At 47.2% G+C, this 6,121-nt stretch overlaps 1 protein-coding gene across 19 annotated transcripts in view; it reads right to left on the bottom strand.

The window, feature by feature from the left end:
- The window catches only part of CACNA1D (calcium voltage-gated channel subunit alpha1 D), a 240,478-nt gene that overhangs the window by 27,315 nt on the left and 207,042 nt on the right, over window positions 1-6,121 (bottom strand). The gene's annotated exons all lie outside the window — the stretch shown is intronic.

Genomic DNA, 6,121 nt, shown 5'->3' with positions numbered 1-6,121 from the left:
CATTCATGGCCGGATCTCGCCAGATCACAAGAGTGAGATCAATGGCCCCAGGCCTGCCAGAAAAGCCAGGTCTTCACCGCTTTTCGGAAGGCCAATAGGGCAGGGATGGTCCGGACCTCAGGAGGTAACTGGTTACAGAGAGCTGGGGCAGCCACAGAAGGCCCTCCCACAATATCGGCCCACCAGCCGATATTGTTTAGCTGACGGGACCCGGAGGAGACCAACTCTGTGGGATCTTACTGGTCGCTGGGAGCTATGCGGCAGAAGGCGCTTTCGAAGATAACCTGGCCCTGAGCCATGTAGGGCTTTAAAGGTAATAACCAACACCTTGAATTGTGACCGGAGACCAATAGGGAGCCAGTGCAGCTCACCGAGAATTGGTGTAATGTGGGTGTACCTAGGTGCACCCACGACAGCTCGCGCGACTGTGTTCTGGACCAACTGTAGTCTCCAAACACTTTTCAAGGGTAGCCCCATGTAAAGCGTGTTGCAATAATCTAACCTTGTGAGGTGACAAGGGCATGAGTGACTGTGAGGAGAGCCTCCTGATCCAAGTAGGGTTGCAATTGGTGCACCAGGCGAACCTCTGCAAAGGTCCCCCTAGCCACAGCAGTCAGATGTTGCTCTAATCTTAGCTGTGAGTCTAGGAGATCACCCAAATTACGAGCCCGTTCTGAGGGGGACAATTTCTCCCCCCCCCAGAACCAAGGATGGACAATCGACATAGTCTTTAGGAGGCAATACCCACAGCCACTCGGTCTTGTCTGGGTTAAGTCTGAGCCTGTTGACTCCCATCCAGACCCTCACAGCCTCCAGGCACCGGCACATCACATCCACCGCATCACTGAATTGACGTGGGGTAGAGATATACAGCTGGGTATCATCCGCATATTGCTGATATCTCACCCTGTGTTGTCAGATTATCTCACCCAGCGGCTTCATGTAGATGTTAAATAGGAGGGGAGAGAGGACCGAGCCCTGAGGCACTCCGCAAACAAGGGGCCTAGGGGTCGACCTCTGTCCTCCTACCAACACAGATTGTGACAGGCCAGAGAAATAGAACCACCGTAACACGGTGCCTCCCACTCCCAGCTCCCTTAGACATCCCAGAAGGATACCATGGTCAATGGTATCAAAAGTCGCTGAGAGGTCAAGTAGCACCAACATGGAGGAATGACCCCCATCTCAGGCTCACCAGAGATCATCCATCAGCGTGACCAAAGCAGTTTCCATGCTGTAGCCAGGCCTGAAGCTAGACTGAAAAGGGTCTAGATAATCCATTTCCTCCAATGACCACAGGAGCTGAAGTGCCACCACTTTCTCTACAACCTTTCCCACAAAGGATAGGTTGGAGACTGGACGAAAGTTCTTTAATTCTGCTGGATCCAGGGAAGGCTTCTTGAGGAGGGGCCTTACAACCACTTCCTTTAATGGTTGCAGGAAGGCCCCTTCCCTCAAGGACATGTTAACTAAAGCCTGGAGCCAGCCTCGTGTCACCTCCCTGCTGGCCAAAACCAGCCAGGAGGGGCACGGGTCCAACAAACAAGTGGAGGAACTCATCGCTCCTACAGCCTTGTTCACTTCCTCAGGAGTCACAGGCTCAAACTCATCCCACACAATGGGACTAAGACCTGCCTCGTCATCTCGGTCGGAATTGCCCAATCAGATTCCAGGTTCATCCGAATCTGAGCGACTTTATCCGACAGAAACTGCACAAACTCCTCAGCTCTACCCTGCAAGGGCTCCTCCACTCCCCCTACATTAAGGAGGGAGTGAGTCACCCTAAATAGGGCAGCTGGGCGTGAATCAGAGGATGTAATAAGTGTGGAAAAATGCGAGCATTTTGCCACCCGTATCACCACTAAATAAGTCCTAATAAAGACTCTTAAGAGTGTTCGGTCAGATTCGGAGTTACTGGTCGTCCAGCGTTGCTCTAGACGTCTCTTCTGGCGCTTCATCTCCCGGAGCTCCTTGGTAAACCAGGGAGGTTTCCTGGATCCACCGCCATGGAGAGGTCGCAAAGGCGCAATCCGGTCCAGTGCCCCAGATGCTGCCCTATTCCAGGCAGCCACCAGAGACTCAGCCGGACTGTGGACAAGGGAGTCAGGTATCTCCCCAAGTTCCTTTGGAACCCTTCAGGGTCCATTAGGCGCCTGGGGCGGAACCACTTAATTGGCAACACCTCCCTGCAATGGAGGAGTAGCGCCCTGAAGTCTAACCTCAGCAGGAAATGATCTGACTACGACAAGGGAGAAGCATCTATACTCCTTAATTCCAGATCATATCTCCACTGCCCCAAGAGAAACATCAGGTAAAGTGTGTCCCCCCCTATGAGTCGGACCCTGAACTACTTGGGTCAGGTCCATGGTTGTCATGGAAGCCATGAACTCCTGAGCCGCATCTGAGGATTCGCCAAGTGATGGCAAATTGAAGTCCCCCAGTACCATAAGCCTGGGGAACTCCACCGCCAGCCTGGCTACTGCCTCTAGCAGCACAGGCAGGGCTGTCATAACGCAGCTGGGAGGCAGGAACGTCAACAACAAGCCCAACTGAGCCCGTGAGTCCAACCTCAAGAGGAGAGACTCACACCCAACAATCTCAGAGGCAGGGATCCTGTGAGGGCAAAGACTCTTCCGGACAATAGCTGCCACTCCTCCACCCCTTCCCTGGAGTTGCGGCTGATGCAATATCTGGAACCCGTCTGGGCACATCTCTGAGAGTGGTACACCCCCCTCCTGGCCCAGCCAGGTCTCAGTTATGCATGCCAGGTCAGCTCCCTCCTCCAGGATTAAGTCCCGAACGAGGGGGGCCTTGTTAACAACAGACCTGGCATTAAACAGCAGCAGCCTGAGGCCAAGGCCCTGACATCCCAAGTCACCAGGTATACGAGGCGAGCCCAGTGAACTAGAACCAGAGGGGCTGGAACAAGTAATCGCTTTGAGACAGTGAGTCCTAGTTACCCGAGAGCGGCCTACCCCTCGGCTCCTGCCATATCTACCTCTCCTGGCCATAACCGCAATACTCCGGCTCCCCAACACCCCAGAGATCCCCTCCTCCACCTCAATGGCCCCCTTCCTCCCCGGCAGGCGAGGCACCCCACTCATACCGAGCCGGGGGTCATATCTGAGCCCCCATCTGCTTCTGTTTGCACATTCAGCAGAGGGGGCTCCATACCCTGCTCCTGACTCCCTCATTCTCCCTGAATTCAGCCACTCCAAACCCATTCCTTCCATCAAATCCATCCCAACACCTTCACACATACACACCCGCACACCCTCCCCAAGATAAAATTTATGTATTGAGCAAAAAGATATCAGGTGAGTTAAAAGAGACTCCACCGATGGCTTGAGAGCAGCCACATATTGAGGTATCCCAGCAAACAGCGGGTGCCCTCCAGCCGTTGAACCTTGGTCCCGTCCAGTCCTTTCCAAAAGCTGACATTGTTGATATTGTTGATTAACCACTGGTACTACTGTCCAAGACTCAACTCTATATTTTTCATATGATCTGCTGTAGGAAGCCGTTTTCACTATTATGTGACTAAGTCCTAATCCCTAGGGGTTCAATTGTAACCATTCCTCAGTTAGACTCAGCTAATGCACACTCAGTGCCCTTTGGCCTCATAGGGGCATTTCCATTGTTAATTTAACTGCATTGAGAGTTTTGTCTTTTAAACTGCCATCACCAGAACATCTTGCAATTGTTGTGGTTATAAAATAAAGGAATTTCACTATCTACCGTGTTTCCCTGAAAATAAGACCCTGTTTTATATTTTTTTGAACCCTGAAATAAGCGCTTGGCCTTATTGCCATGCGCTCAAAAGCCCAATTGGGCTTATTATCAGGAGATGTCTTATTTTGGGGGAAACAGGGTATCAACAACTATTTGTTCTGAGACCCAGTGTTCTATTTGATCCCATTTATAAATACTGGTTGCAAGGAAATGACAGCAGAAAAAGGTATGTCTCATCTTTCAGGGGGTTTTCTTAGCACTCAGACGCAATTAGTTGGCTATGACTTGAGTCGTGGCTTGATCTAGCAGGGAGCCATTTTCAAGCTCTAACTCCTGCCACCTGTTTCTATAGCCAATAGACGATTTAAAACTGAAAATGTCCAATATTAACTTTCACAGTTTGGCAATCAGCCAAAGAATCAGAATGGGAAAAGAAGATTTAATTACCACTTCACCCATCCAGATGGTCTTCAATTCAAGAGCAATTATGAAAGAAGAAATACAGGCCCTATTTACATGAATATCCATTTCTAGAGCATTCATGTAAAAATGTAAAAAATATAATAAGCTAAGGATCCTACAGGTCCAATAAAATCTTTTCACTTCCTAGTAATGCTGCTTCAGAAAAGAAAACTCGGTCTTTAGCATACTGAACTTCTTTAAATAGTTCCTAGTTCAGCTAATAATTAAAAAAAAAACAAGATGGGATCCAGTGGTGAAATGTAAAATTTGTTACTACCAGTTCTGTGGGCAGGGCTTGTGGGAGGTAATGTGACTGGGTGGGCGTGGCCAACTTTTTTTTTTACTTTTAAAAGCATTTTTTCTACAACCTTAAGAGGTTGCAGAAAAAAATGCTTTTAAAAGCCTCTGATGATCCCAGCTGAGCTGCATGATCATCAGAGGCTTTTTTTTACTTTTAAAAGCATTTTTTCAGCCGAAGAGGTTGTAGAAAAAATGCTTTTAAAAGTAAAAAAAACCAAGCCTCTGATGATCACGTGGCTCAGCTGGGCGTGGGGGGGGGGCAGGGATTTTTGCTACCGGTTCTCTGAACCACTCGCCACCATCTCTACCGGATCAGGCGATCCGGTCCAAACCGGGAGCATTTCACCCTGATGTGATCCCCAAAATGACTGAAATGAAAATAACCTTTAGAAAAGTAGATATCAAAAAAAAAAAAAAAAAAAAAGCTGGAGATAATTGAATCATCAGATTTCTAGATATGAAGCATATATTCTGGTTATGCTATTTGTATTACACCAATTGGATCACAATTTAGACACATCTCCAGAATGATACATTTAATAAAAGAAATAGATGGAAGCAACAAAAATAGTCGTGAACAAAAATTACATCTGAACATATCAACATGTGTGCAGGTCTGCCCTTCATTGCCCTCACATTCCTGATCCAGTTCTGGATTTTGCCAGTGTGGGATATTAAAGGAGCAGGAGCCCAGAAGCAACTTTTCGTGGTTATAGAGAGATCTTGAGAATGTATAATTTGAAGAAGGGAGCCAAGCTTTTTTGCTTGCCCAATTCTCTTTAAAAACTTCAACCATAAAAAGTTGCCACCCAACCAATTCTGCATTTGATTTTTTGAAATCCTTCCATCTTTGGCTGCTGGCTAGGCTGGTAGCTAATATCATACTTCATCCCTGACAATGAACTAGAATCTGCCATCTTCTTTAAGGATAGCAGGCTACCTTATGAACTGCAGGGCAAGCTTCCTAACACAATCTGATATTTCACTGGTTGCCTCCCAGGATTTGCTTCCTGAGAAGGCTTCCTCATTTTGCCCAAGGGTAGGGCCATCTCTACTTCTAGCACACCTTGAACCAAAGCTTTATCTCCTTTGCCAAACAATGCTTCACAAGGAGCTCTCTTTATGTCCTTATCTTTCAGCAAATGGGAATGGGATAAGTGGAGGCCAGCTTTTTCTATTGAATGATCATGTCCATAGACTTCACACATTGGTGGAGAGATATATGTAAACAGAAAACCCCTTGCTCAGATTTATTAAAGCTTCTATACAACCGTACTCATCTCTTCTTAGAACATACAGCATTGTGTCCATGTGGATTTAATTAATGGGATGCTTTCTTCCAACATCTTATAGTGTAGCTATTATATTGCTGTTTAGGAAGGAGTGCAGATGAAAATAAGTGTGGTAATTCCATGTACATTCACAGTATTTGGAGGTGTCTGTTTTCCCTCGAGGGACACTTTCAAGCTTCTTTTTTCCTATTGTCAATGTAGATTTCTGGTTCTTCTGAGATCTTCACGTATGCAGAAGACAGTTCATATAGAAAGGTTACTTATATATGACTTAAATTCACGCGGAACCTGACTCTCATACATGATGTTGTGGAGATTGGCATCTTAAAAATGTA

The sequence above is a fragment of the Pantherophis guttatus genome, chromosome 2 (assembly GCF_059756535.1).
Source record: "Pantherophis guttatus breed Tessera chromosome 2, ASM5975653v1, whole genome shotgun sequence".
NCBI classification, from domain to species: domain Eukaryota; kingdom Metazoa; phylum Chordata; class Lepidosauria; order Squamata; family Colubridae; genus Pantherophis; species Pantherophis guttatus.
This window is presented reverse-complemented; position numbering and strand designations above follow the sequence as displayed.